General features: G+C 32.9%; 1 protein-coding gene across 4 annotated transcripts in view; it reads right to left on the minus strand.

Annotated features, from left to right (window-relative positions):
* Nucleotides 1-13,888, minus strand: part of LOC134852808 (frizzled-9-like) — a 76,543-nt gene that overhangs the window by 31,898 nt on the left and 30,757 nt on the right. Inside the window, exon 1 of one of the 4 annotated variants that reach the window (XM_063868602.1) lies at nucleotides 11,362-11,711. The exons of 1 other annotated variant lie outside the window; for it this stretch is intronic. The gene's annotated coding sequence lies outside the window, so the exon portion shown is untranslated. Of the gene's footprint in view, nucleotides 1-9,184; nucleotides 9,436-9,458; nucleotides 9,529-11,361; nucleotides 11,712-13,888 lie in introns of those variants that run through there. 2 more of the 4 variants (XM_063868603.1, XM_063868601.1) reach the window with 2 other exon arrangements.

Genomic DNA, 13,888 nt, shown 5'->3' on the forward strand with positions numbered 1-13,888 from the left:
CTTGACTCAAATTTGAAAAACGCTGTCTCTAGCTATTTAATCCCGGAACAATCGCTCTTTTGGATGGGACGCTAGTTTGGGTCTAGGGGCTGGCAAACTTTTTAGACCTTGCATTGTATGCCAACAATTCAAAAAAAGTTGACAAAGCTTAGATGATTCGAAAAAATAGAAAAGTTTTACTTAAAATGATCGGTATTTCAATTTAAAATAATCCGCTTGGATCAATTTTTGGGTCACAACCGGTTCTCATTCCACATTTCATTTAATTTCAGCCAATTAACCTTTTATTAGCGAGAATTGTTTCAAGATCAAGTTCAGTTTTCGAAAAATCTAATCAGTTTTGGTAACTGATTTCAATCATGTCGGTCGGATTCGTTTTCAAGTTCATATCAAAGTCTAGACTATCGGCAAGGTCATTTCTGTTCAAGTCTAAAACGCATTTAGTAGCTTGCATGTTAATTCATTTTGGTTTGCGAAATTTTTAGCAATTAAAGCTTTGATGTTTACCGACGATATGGTTCCGAATCCCTAATCCCTTTCAAGTAAGTTTCACTTCGGTATTAAAAGGGTATTAAAAAGGGTTAAATTGTAGTGGGGTTATCTAATTTCGGGATTATATGAGAGGGGATTAAAAAAAAGGGGTTACAAAACATGGGGTGATAAGCTTGGGAACCGTTAAATCCGCTATGGCTTAGTTGTTTGGAAACCACCGACATAGCTTAAGTCGACAACCATGAAGTCGAAAAACCATCAGTAGAAAAGTCTATATTCCAATTTGATAAAGCTTGCAAATCGCAAGCGTTTTTATTTTAAGAGTGAGAAAGTTCCTTAAAAATTTTTCGACTGATTAAATGAAAACCTAGTTGGAAAACAGAAAAGTGACAACCGTTTTCATTTAAGAGTGATTTTTTCTTTTCTGTACAAAACAGTCCCATACAAAACAGTCCAATACAAAACAGTCCGGAAAAATATGAAAATGAACGAAAAAAAAACAGTCCGATACAAAACAGTTCGAAAAACAGTCCCAATTAATAATTGTTTTAACAAGCCGGCAGGCCGAAAATTGCCCTTTGCTCAACAAGCGTAATGAACAAAATAGTGACCGCGGCAGTCGCGCCAACGTGTTGCGAGCTTGCCAACAGAGGGTAGGACTTAATACGAAATTTAGAGCGGGTTATCGCCGCAAAGCGCGCACACCTGCGACCTTAAACCGGACAGTTTTGTATTGGACTGTTTTTTCCTCTATTACATGATTTTTGGGACTGTTTTGTATGGGATTGTTTTGTGTATGCACCGATTTTTTTTGTAGAACTCTCTATGTATTTGAAGTTGGCAAAATTTACTCATTGATCATTTTTACTGGACCGATTTGAAAGAAAAATGCAAAAACGCTTTTGGAGCATCCTCGATTGTAAATCAACAATGAAATTATAAAAACTTAGACTCAAAACATGTTTGTTAATAAAAGTAGTTAAATCAGCTACAGTTTCACTTTGATTGCTTTAGTCCAAACAAATTACAGAAAAAAAATACAATACTTTATTCACAAAAAATAGCTCGCAGTTAGTTTCCGAACTTAAAAAATAGTTTTTTTGCAAAAAAAACAATCTGAACGAGATTTTTCTGAACTCCTAGTGGTTAAATTTTCAGCCAGTTTCATAAAAAATATACTTTCCAGAATATCCTTCCAGTTTTTCCAGAATGCTTTTGAGGTTCATTTAAAATTTTGGAATGAGGTTGGCTCAAAAAAACTAGTGGCCAAATTTCCATCCCGTGCGTTAGTGTCAACTATGTATCTGCTGCCAAATTCACAGGCAAAAATTCCCTTTTGAGCTTGATGTATTGAATGAAAAACGGTTTGGTATTAACGCAATCGATAAAAATCGATAAAAAAACATTTCTGAGCTCAAGCACATGCATGATAAAAGGCACGCTATTATATTGTTTTTTTTTCGAACTCAGTGAAGTTGACCGCAAAATGGAAGCTTGAACCCTGGATAACTGTTTTTTAGGTACTTGAAAATTTCAATTTTCCCATTTCCTTTTAACTTGCTTCAGAAAAAAAATAAAAAACAAAGGTAGATGATGACAGTTATAAATTATAAAATTTGTTAAAGTTTACTAAGATTAACTTTTTCTTCATATTTCGCCATCATCAAGTGATGTAGTTCCCTTCTAACTGGGAATAAGTGGGATACAGATTGCCTCAATCAATTTCTGTTTATAAATGGTCAATTAAAATTACTGAACATTATAATAGAAGTGGCTATCCATGTTTTTCAATTCGTTAAGGAAAAACTAATTTCCGCTGAAAATAAAACTTAAATCTAAAATTTAAATCAAACCCAGCAAATTTGCCACATTTACTATTTATAAACTTGACGAATGGCAACCGCTGATAATTTTTTTTTCGTGAGTTTCACTCACGACATAGTAATTTAATAGACTTTTATAAAATCAGCCAAAAATACCCAATTTTTCTTAAAAAACAGCAAGTGATCAGACAGAAATTAATGCAAGCATATAGCACAAATATTCAACTAGTTTCTTGGGAAGTCGGGAAAAGTAGACGATGACTAAGAAACAAGTGTTTATAGGGGTCGAAGTTTTGCACCATTTGGCGAGACTAGGTGTTAAAATGTACTGTGTTAAACTGGAAAATAGGAAAATATTGTTGTCCATTTAAATTGTTTAGTAGTGAAATGACTAAGTTTTAAAATGTACGGTGTTAAATTGTATGTCATTAAATTGTAGGACACCATATAAAATCCTTTAGAAGAATCTACTCAGAAACTATATAAAACCCGTTACTAAAATAAGATGTTTTAATCATTTCAAAGTTTTATAACAGCTGTCTTTGTAGTGTCGAGATTTTTGTGCTATCTTGCCTACATAAAATCCGGTGTCCCACTCTTTAAGTTTGCAATCGAACCATAAAAGAGTCAGAAAAATAGCAAAAAATGACGAGCTTTGCCTTTATTTTGGATCTAACTACATGAAAAGTCTCGTCCCGAATCGAGAAGTCCTATTCCCCCTTCATTATGGAATCAAAGGGATGCGGCATCATCGGGTTTGGCCAGAACAACAAATGGTGTAGAGGGCTGGCATTATGACAAAAAGTAATACTTCAGTGGATCGCATCCCAGCATATGGAAAACGATTGCAAATTTGCAAAAAGACGCATCCGTCCAAAAATTTAATTTCGATAACGCCTCGAGTGGGCACCAATTTACAAAAAAGAAAAAATACCGCGTGCTCAACAAAAAAGTGCAGAATATTATTCATGTTTACGAAGAAGAAACGGATTTGCGTTTCTTTCGCGCTATGGCGAACTTGATTTAAACGTTTGCTCTTTTGTTCTTTGTATATATTTTCATTTTAAAACTTTGTTTGTCAACTTTTTTGAGAAAAGACGTCTCCTTGCAGCCTCCCGGAGGCGTAAAAAAAACGCATTGACTTGACTCAAATTTGAAAAACGCTGTCTCTAGCTATTTAATCCCGGAACAATCGCTCTTTTGGATGGGACGCTAGTTTGGGTCTAGGGGCTGGCAAACTTTTTAGACCTTGCATTGTATGGCAACAATTCAAAAAAAGTTGACAAAGTTTAGATGATTCGAAAAAATAGAAAAGTTTTACTTAAAACGATCGGTATTTCAATTTAAAATAATCCGCTTGGATCAATTTTTGGGTCACAACCGGTTCTCATTCCACATTTCATTTAATTTCAGCCAATTAACCTTTTATTAGCGAGAATTGTTTCAAGATCAAGTTCAGTTTTCGAAAAATCTAATCAATTTTGGTAACTGATTTGAATCATGTCGGTCGGATTCGTTTTCAAGTTCATATCAAAGTCTAGACTATCGGCAAGGTCATTTCTGTTCAAGTCTAAAACGCATTTAGTAGCTTGCATGTTAATTCATTTTGGTTTGCGAAATTTTTAGCAATTAAAGCTTTGATGTTTACCGACGATATGGTTCCGAATCCCTAATCCCTTTCAAGTAAGTTTCACTTCGGTATTAAAAGGGTATTAAAAAGGGTTAAATTGTAGTGGGGTTATCTAATTTCGGGATTATATGAGAGGGGATTAAAAAAAAGGGGTTACAAAACATGGGGTGATAAGCTTGGGAACCGTTAAATCCACTATGGCTTAGTTGTTTGGAAACCACCGACATAGCTTAAGTCGACAACCATGAAGTCGAAAAACCATCAGTAGAAAAGTCTATATTCCAATTTGATAAAGCTTGCAAATCGCAAGCGTTTTTATTTTAAGAGTGGGAAAGTTCCGTAAAAATTTTTCGACTGATTAAATGAAAACCTAGTTGGAAAACAGAAAAGTGACAACCGTTTTCATTTAAGAATGATTTTTTCGTGTCTGTACAAAACAGTCCAATACAAAACAGTCCAATACAAAACAGTCCGGAAAAATATGAAAATGAACGAAAAAAAAACAGTCCGATACAAAACAGTTCGAAAAACAGTCCCAATTAATAATTGTTTTAACAAGCCGGCAGGCCGAAAATTGCCCTTTGCTCAACAAGCGTAATGAACAAAATAGTGACCGCGGCAGTCGCGCCAACGTGTTGCGAGCTTGCCAACAGAGGGTAGGACTTAATACGAAATTTAGAGCGGGTTATCGCCGCAAAGCGCGCACACCTGCGACCTTAAACCGGACAGTTTCGTATTGGACTGTTTTTTCCTCTATTACATGATTTTTGGGACTGTTTTGTATGGGACTGTTTTGTGTATGCACCGATTTTTTTTGTAGAACTCTCTATGTATTTGAAGTTGGCAAAATTTACTCATTGATCATTTTTACTGGACCGATTTGAAAGAAAAATGCAAAAACGCTTTTGGAGCATCCTCGATTGTAAATCAACAATGAAATTATAAAAACTTAGACTCAAAACATGTTTGTTAATAAAACTAGTTAAATCAGCTACAGTTTCACTTTGATTGCTTTAGTCCAAACAAATTACAGAAAAAAAATACAATACTTTATTCACAAAAAATAGCTCGCAGTTAGTTTCCGAACTTAAAAAATAGTTTTTTCGCAAAAAAAACAATCTGAACGAGATTTTTCTGAACTCCTAGTGGTTAAATTTTCAGCCAGTTTCATAAAAAATATACTTTCCAGAATATCCTTCCAGTTTTTCCAGAATGCTTTTGAGGTTCATTTAAAATTTTGGAATGAGGTTGGCTCAAAAAAACTAGTGGCCAAATTTCCATCCCGTGCGTTAGTGTCAACTATGTATCTGCTGCCAAATTCACAGGCAAAAATTCCCTTTTGAGCTTGATGTATTGAATGAAAAACGGTTTGGTATTAACGCAATCGATAAAAATCGATAAAAAAAAACATTTCTGAGCTCAAGCACATGCATGATAAAAGGCACGCTATTATATTGTTTTTTTTTCGAACTCAGTGAAGTTGACCGCAAAATGGAAGCTTGAACCCTGGATAACTGTTTTTTAGGTACTTGAAAATTTCAATTTTCCCATTTCCTTTTAACTTGCTTCAGAAAAAAAAACAAAGGTAGATGATGACAGTTATAAATTATAAAATTTGTTAAAGTTTACTAAGATTAACTTTTTCTTCATATTTCGCCATCATCAAGTGATATAGTTCCCTTCTAACTGGGAATCAGTGGGATACAGATTGCCTCAACCAATTTCTGTTTATAAATGGTCAATTAAAAATTACTGAACATGATAATAGAAGTTTTAAATCCATGTTTTTAATTTCGTTAAGGAAAAACTGATTTCCGCTGAAAGCAAAACTTAAATCTAAAATTTAAATCAAACCCAGCAAATTTGCCACCTTGACTATTTATAAACTTGACGAAAGGCAAACGCTGATAATTTTTTTTCGTGAGTTTCACTCACGACATAGTAATTTAATAGACTTTTATAAAATCAGCCAAAAATACCCAATTTTTCTTAAAAAACAGCAAGTGATCAGACAGAAATTAATGCAAGCATATAGCACAAATATTCAACTAGTTTCTTGGGAAGTCGGGAAAAGTAGACGATGACTAAGAAACACGTGTTTATAGGGGTCGATGTTTTGCACCATTTGGCGAGACAAAATGACCTCAAATGACTGATTGCACAACATTCGCCCTCATTTTACTCCTCCTCTTGGCTGAAATTGGGTGTGTTCACGGTTAATTTGTAAAAAAAATAATTGTAACAGCTGCACAGACGAATTTTTGTTTTAAAGAAAGGCCAAAAACGGCGTTGTACCATTTAGTCTTTAGAAAAATTTCAGGGTCGGTCAGTTCAAAACGGATGTCGTAAATTAGTTCCAAAAGGAGACGCTTTGGATGGCTAGTTGGTCTAATGTCTGAAAAGGGTTTCCCATTAAAGGCGTCCCCCTTAAATCCGCTACTGATGGCAGGCATGGAAATGAAAGCCAGCTAAATGGGTTTAATCGTGGCCACAAAACTAGAGAATGACCAACATTAAGTTCTCTCATATAAACACATGAACATGACTTCTCGGTGAACATGGACTGTCCAGTATTTAGAAACAAAATATATTTTTTATTTAACTTTGCCAAATATTGAGAATTCTTTGCTGCATTCTGATTGGTCGAAAACTTGAAAGGGGTGGAGATTGTTAAGTAGACCCTAAAATTTTTACGCTTGGGTTGATTGTTTTATTCAGTCAAAATTCGATATCTAAACTAACCGTTTTTGAGGAAAATTTTCTCATGCCATCTAAAATAAATTGATATTCGGATCTCAAAATTTAGGAACATCTTATCTCTGATTATTTTTGTATTGTCATGTTTATAACACGCCTATGCAGCAAACTAAACCGTTCCAATTTAGTCTCATTATTGGGATACGAGACGCTAAATACATCATTTCCATATTACTTTACATAGCGTTATTTTTTCTACTATTTGTTTCGTAGATTTTACCTTATATTTTTGGATCTACTCAACAATCCCCCCCCCCTATGGTACCTACTTAAGAATCTCCACCCCTGTAAATAAATATAGTAAATTAGCACTGAGCTTTCTATTGAGAATTATAATTTTGCTGCATTCTGATTGGTTGAAAAATCGACCATTTTGACCTACTTAAGAATCTCCCCCCTTTCTTGAAGAGTAGACTTTCAAAAATTTTCTAAACTCTAATTAGGTTGGCCCTATTAATTTTTGGCGCTCTGCCTGAACAATATGAAAAACTCTTTTTGTCGGAATTTTCTGCACCGTGCGCAATTTTTACAAATAAACAAGTCAACAATGATGTTTTTGCTTTTTTGTAGGTTTTTTCAAGAAACTCACATTTTTTTCAGCACGTACTCCTGCCTCGAATTTTTTGTATATAAGCGTTGTTTGGCTAAAACTGCAACAGCTCCAAATGGGGACCCTTCAGTGGAAAGGAGGTCTGAATAATAACGTGTTTAAATTTTTCAAAATTTTGAAAACTTTGATAAAAAAATTGATACATTTTCTCATATGATGCACGTTTTTTTTGTTTCATTTGTCAAATTGAGGGTCCAAAAACTTGTTTTTTATTAGCCCAAATAACTCAAAATTTTTTGTGCTTTGGCCATTTTGCTCAGTGCTCTCCAAATAACCCAGGCTGACCAAAATTTCTAGTCGAAAGATATGCAAAGAAAAGAAAGTTTTGGCCAGGCATTTCCATATGATTCCATTAGCTACAGAAAGTTAAGCTATATCTATGATGACTATTTTACAAAACATGACTCTGTTTTGTTATGGTATGATTTGTTTGAGTTAAATTTCATGTTTCATTTTGTTTTGTTTCAAAAACTTTCTCAAAAAGGAAACCCTGTGATAAAGTGGAACATTCTCGCAGAGGAATTGCAGTAGGAGCATTGCCATCTGAGACAGTATTGAATTTCACGCAGAACTAAAGGTAAATCCGAACTTACATTTTTTTTGAAATAGCTAGAAAGCAGTTCTCTTTATAGTTCCAGTGGCTAAGCATTGTGACCTCAGCAAAAAAAAGAATTCGAGTAAAAAACTAAGATTTATCCCTGTTTCACAGTTATTTCTTCAGAGCTTTTGACTAAGCCATGCAAAAATTACTTATTATATAGATTTCATAAACGGAAACTGTATAATAAGCAATTTTTGATTTTTTTCAATGAACTCCATTTTTGAATTCTATGATAAATGTTGTTTTAGCAAAAAAATATATAAAATAAACAGTTTTAGTTTATGTTGGTCAACCTGGGAGTAGAGTTCAAACAAGACTGCTCGTCTCAAGCAAAGTCCAAAATGTTCCGCCTGCCTTTTAAGGTTTTTGGAACAGTAATAACATTAAAAAATTAAATGTAATAAAATAAAATGAAAATTTTTTGTTTTCAAAATTTGAAATTTTTTATGAAAATCATCCCCCACACGTCTTATAAAGTACAAAAGGATAGTTTTAGCTCACTGCAACAAATCACTTATGGCAAATAAGCTTCTTTCAATGACCAACTTGGAACGATTTCTAAGACGGATCAAATATCGGCTTACGCGTTAATAGCGCGAAATATATCGCGCGTTAGTTGTCCCAAAATGGCAATCTTTAAACACTCACAACTTATTGAAAAATAATCACAAGTGGAATATCTTTTCAAATTTGAGCTTAGGACAACAACAGTGTTCGGCTGATGTAAGAAAATTCTGTCAAAAATGCTTAGTTAAAAAGTCGAAATTTGTCTGAAGAAACAAACCCACCCCGAGCACAAATATTCCGTTACTTTCGTATCGGAAATCGGAACAATTAGCAAATTTAGAGAGCAAAAATTAAAATAGGATCCCGATTGTTAGTATTAGGCCTATCAATGCAATAATTTGATAATTGATTGGCCTTAACTTAGTTCAGATGCATTTTTGAACCAACTTAAATCGTGTCAAAAGTAAACTGGAAGCTTTCGCTACAGAAATTATTCCAAATTAGTTGAAACTGTAGTTTTCAAGAACCTTTTTATAAACTAAAATGATAAGAATGTCAACTAAAAACTGTATTTTGAAAGTCAAAATTTTTCTGAAAAAAAAACACCTCGGGCAGAACCACGCGGTTATTTTCATCGAAAGTTGGAACAAAACTTGAATTGCGGCAGACTGAAAAAAATGTTGGTTGATATCTCGAAGATCATAATTAAGTTCATCCCCAAAAAAGTTACTAGAAGCCATGTTAAATCATTAATAAAAACTTACGTTTAACCAGACAGCAGATTGTCTTCAACTCTTTTAGTCGCAGAACACTTTTCAGAATTTTTCGAAAAAATCTTTAAGAACTGGTATTTTCCATTTTTCCAGAAGAAATGCGTCGGCAAGTTTGATTGTCAATATTGTTTTCTTTGCTGTCGCGTCGAAGTTAATTTTTTAAAACCACGGTTTATGATGGTAATAAATGGCAGCATAAACATACCTCTTTAACTATTACAAAACTCTTTGAAGGCGGTAAAACTGGTGAAACCACTGCACTTACGTTTTACGGCCCATAAAATTTGGAACAGCCACCAAAAGTAATAAAAATGAATGAAACTTGAGAAAACGAAAACTAAACAATCTTGACTTACAATAGTTTTGTCAAACAATATGTTTTTTACTTAAGAGCAGGCTATAATTTGGGTAAATGCTCTTCTAGTTTTGTGTAATAAAGTCTTTGTACTCACTTAAATTAAAGTTCTTTTATTATCGGTACAACCTTTTCAACAATAACATCATAAAATAAACGTAGTAAAAAGTTCAATTTAACGACTTTCTTTCCATGATATATGTCAGTAATATTGGGGGCAAAAACAAAATTAGTACAGAAATTTTATGGTTTGTTTTTCAGTTTAGACTACAGCCTCGGATATGTTGTAAACATGTTTTTATTTCATCGTCAGCCTAGTTCCGAAATTGGACTCATTTGCTATTGTGTGGTAACTTCTGGGTTTTCAATAAATAGGGGAAAACAAGTGGGTTAAGGCTATAATGTCTCCATCAGAGATAGGGGAACATAATTTCATAAAACTTAGCATAAAAATGGACAGCTTATGAGCAACAAAAACAGCAACAAAAAACTGAGAACAAAAGGCTATTTTTGAGCAAATTCAAAGTTTTTGAAATTCAAAATTTATAAGATTCTTTACGTTGATTTCCTGGCTTTTTATCGAATTTTTTGTCCTTTTTTTTACAAACTTTTCCTCAAAAATCATATAAGCAGTTTCGCGAAAAAAAGTGAAACCGTTAAAATTATGTTTTCCGTCATTTAGTTTTCTTGCACGCTTTGCACGAAACCAGGTTATAACAAATAGACTTAGAAAAGGCAAAATAGCAGCCATAAAAATCCCTTTGAACTTCCATTTTGACCCGTTTAAATTGGGATTAACTGGCTGGTAATAAATGAATTTATGCTCCCACGTTCCCCCTCTCATTAACACGTATGGCCACCTGTGTCATTTTCATTCTCGTCCGTCTCACTTTTTCAATTTTATGACATTTATCAAAAATAATGTAAGAATGTTTTTCAGTTTTCAAATTTTTTCATTTTTTGGTGTTGTTTTTCTTTTTCTCATTTTGGCAGGTTCGTCAACAAGGATTTTGTCTAAAGAGCCGACTAGCTCACATGATTACGTTTCCATCATTCATAAATATGGTCTTAAATTAACCAAAAAAAAGTTTATTTTTCTGAAAATAGTGGTAAAAAGATGTCATTTTGTTTTAACTTTGCTTAAATTGGGTCTTTATAGATTTCTGGGAGAGCTCGGAAAGTCAATTTGGTCAACTTATAAAAAGGTGTTCTTACTTTAAGTGTTTTTCTGATATCTGAACTAAGGTTTCAGCGTTATTTCAGCGTTATGGCATTGATTGAAATCAGAAAACTTGTCGTCAGAAAAAATCCCAAAAATCTCTCCTAAAAAGTGAGCGGGCCTAAAATTTTTATAATAATAGTAATGATAATAGCGAATTGTTTTCAGTATAGGTTCATTTTAATCAATTTATTTTTAAAATAAATAATTATCTTGAAAAGCCTAACTGTGCAGAAAATATGTCACCAATATCAAAACTTCGAAGTTTTGCAAAACGAACTTTCGAAGACGCTGAGAAAAAACATATGGTGTTTCCCCTAGAAAGGGCAAGCCTACAATAAATTTTAACTTCATGAATTAAGGAAGATCAAAAATAAAAACTTAGATGAGGCGAGTAATTAAATGTCAAGGAGGTCAATTACACAGTTAATCAACCAGGCCAATATGATCATAATTTTTTGAGACTACAAGAGGCAGAGAAAGTACCTAAAAAAAGTGCTAAAAAATTTTAACTCACCCGCTAAGAAACCCATAAAGAAATTAAAAGTTCACCTGAAATATCTATACGACAAAAACAGATTTTCATTTTTTTACCTTCAAAGGGACAATAAAACAGCAGTGGGTTTTATAGATCAACAAAGAATGAAAAATCGGGCGAACATCAAAAATACTGTCATCGAGTGATTGATAATTTTTTCCGCCAGGAGGATAATTTTAGTCTTTTTTGTATATCTTCACATCAATCTCAGTTGCTACTTTAAAACATGTCCCAGAAATCCTTGAGGCAATAATACAAATAAAGAAAAGACTTCAAAAGGCGCCCAAAATTATCCAGAGAGGGAAAAAAGAGGAAATTAATGAAAATGTTGGAAAAATAGAGATTAGATGGACGATAATTCCTTCTGAATAGATTTTAAAGCCAGAATTTATTGCAGTGTTTGTTTGAACTTGAACTTCAAACGAACTATGTGTCACATTGTACTGTGACAAATCGGATTAAGTTTGGCTAGATCTGGAAATGATACCCCAAAATAAAGGGATAATTTTCTTGCCTAACCTTTCATGTTATTCTTTTGGGATTAAATGCACGTGCGGTTAAATAGATATTTTCCTGTCAACCTTAAGCGAAGAAAAATGAAGCATATTATGGATACCCTAATCTTAAATGTAACAAATTTATTTTTTGTTAAAACCTGACCTGTTTTCGTTCAAGTTCAAGCTAAAATGTATTGTAGAAAGATTGAACCCTTTTTTGAAAATTCAAATCACTCAGAAATTTCCGAAAAATAATTATGATAGTTAATTTCACTGGAAATGAAACTTTGTATCAATCATATGCAATTCAAATAACACATCTCTTTCCAATTAAATGTTTTTGTTCCGATTTTTAAAGAAAAAGAAAAAAATCTGCTCTAGTAGACAGAAATAAGTTTTAATATTTTTAATAATTTTTTTGAAAGGCAATTATTAAGAAGACTGCTAGTATCAGAGCAAAACACTGATTATTCTGTCTGCCTTTAAGGCATTTATGGAGTAGTGTTCGCTCTAAAAAACCAGTGAAATTTTCAAAAAATAAGGAAAATTTTTTCTAGAGAATTTACTTATTATAAACTCCCCACAAACTAAATAAAGTAGAATGTGATACTTCTCGCATAAACCTAAGTATTGAATACACCAAATAGCATGCCTCATTTTACTTTGGAATTATTTTTAATTGTACGAAAGAACCGTTTAGTCTTTAATAGCACCAGATATCTTGCGCTTTAATGGTCCTAATTTTACCGAATAAATATATAGAATAAGTATATTTTTTTAATTTGAGATCAGAAAAACTATAACCTTTGAAAGATAATGCAATAAGCTGAAAAACTATTAAAATGTTTCAACTGTTATCATCAAAACAAAAATATGTGGGTATGAATTTTGCTCTTGGACATTAAAAGACAGCAATGTGAAAAAAATATAGCAGATTACTGGTTACTTAATTAACTAAATTAGAAAAACAAATAACAAGAAAAACAAAAACCAAAAATGTCTAATTTTTAAATTTTTTATGCAAATTTTTGAAGCTTTTGATTCCTAAGATGAAGCTAAAAACTCCAAAAACTATCTTCATTTGAGTTAAATTAAAACTTCTAGGCCTAAATTAAGCATAAAAAAGCTAATATCAGCCTGTCCACTTGCTCGAAATTAGACGAAAAGTCAGAAATTTTGAACACGTTTTTCTCGACACTTGGAAAGTTTTTTTTTGAAATTTTTGAAAGTCGTTCGAATCACGACTAAAAGGGTTTTAATAGGATATATCACTCAAACCATTGCGCTGGTTATTTGTGGTAACTGATTTTGCGAGGAAAATAAAAAGAAAAAATAAAATACAAACTTCCTCCCCATTTTCAATAGTCGTAACAAAACATAACTTTTTGTTCTAAGGTTGTCTAGAGAAGGCAACATATCAATAGTTCGAGATTGCTCAAAATTAATTTATTAAAAATTGAATCATTTTTTATTTAGAATCTGAAGTTTTCATTGCCAAATCAATCGAGCGATAGAAACCACTAAAACTTTCAAATTATACAACATCTGTTTTCAATCTTTTTTTTGATGTCAAATTGACTATTCTCGGTAACTTTTACAATTTTGGGTTTTAGCTTTTCGAATGCAGTGGAAAGACTGTTATTCCGTTGGCACAATGACTTTTTGTTAAGTAAAAGCTGTAATGGGGAGCTTAGGAGAGGTAGATTTGGAGGGAATTTAATATATTGGTTAATCGAACCGAAGAATGAACGAAATTCGGAAATATTTTTTTAAGATTGGGAGGTTTTTATAGCATCGGCTTTTTTCCTACCAATGGTCTTACTCCGCTTCAAAAATTTTTAACCCGAGCCATTCTATCATCTCCTGGGAAAAATGCGCAATTCTCCTTTTTACTGCCATATTATTTTTGTCTAAAGATTACTGATTTCTTTGTAAGAAAGCTTTAAGTTCTACAATAGTTCCCTTAAAAGCAATTAGTATATAATCTATGTACCATTTTGTGAATCCGGTTAAAAATCTGTAAGCACCAGTAGTATCTCCTCATACTTAACTAAAACTGCATTGCTTACTTGTCCTTTCCCACAAC

The sequence above is a fragment of the Symsagittifera roscoffensis genome, chromosome 8 (genome assembly GCF_963678635.1).
Source record: "Symsagittifera roscoffensis chromosome 8, txSymRosc1.1, whole genome shotgun sequence".
NCBI lineage: Eukaryota > Metazoa > Xenacoelomorpha > Acoela > Convolutidae > Symsagittifera > Symsagittifera roscoffensis.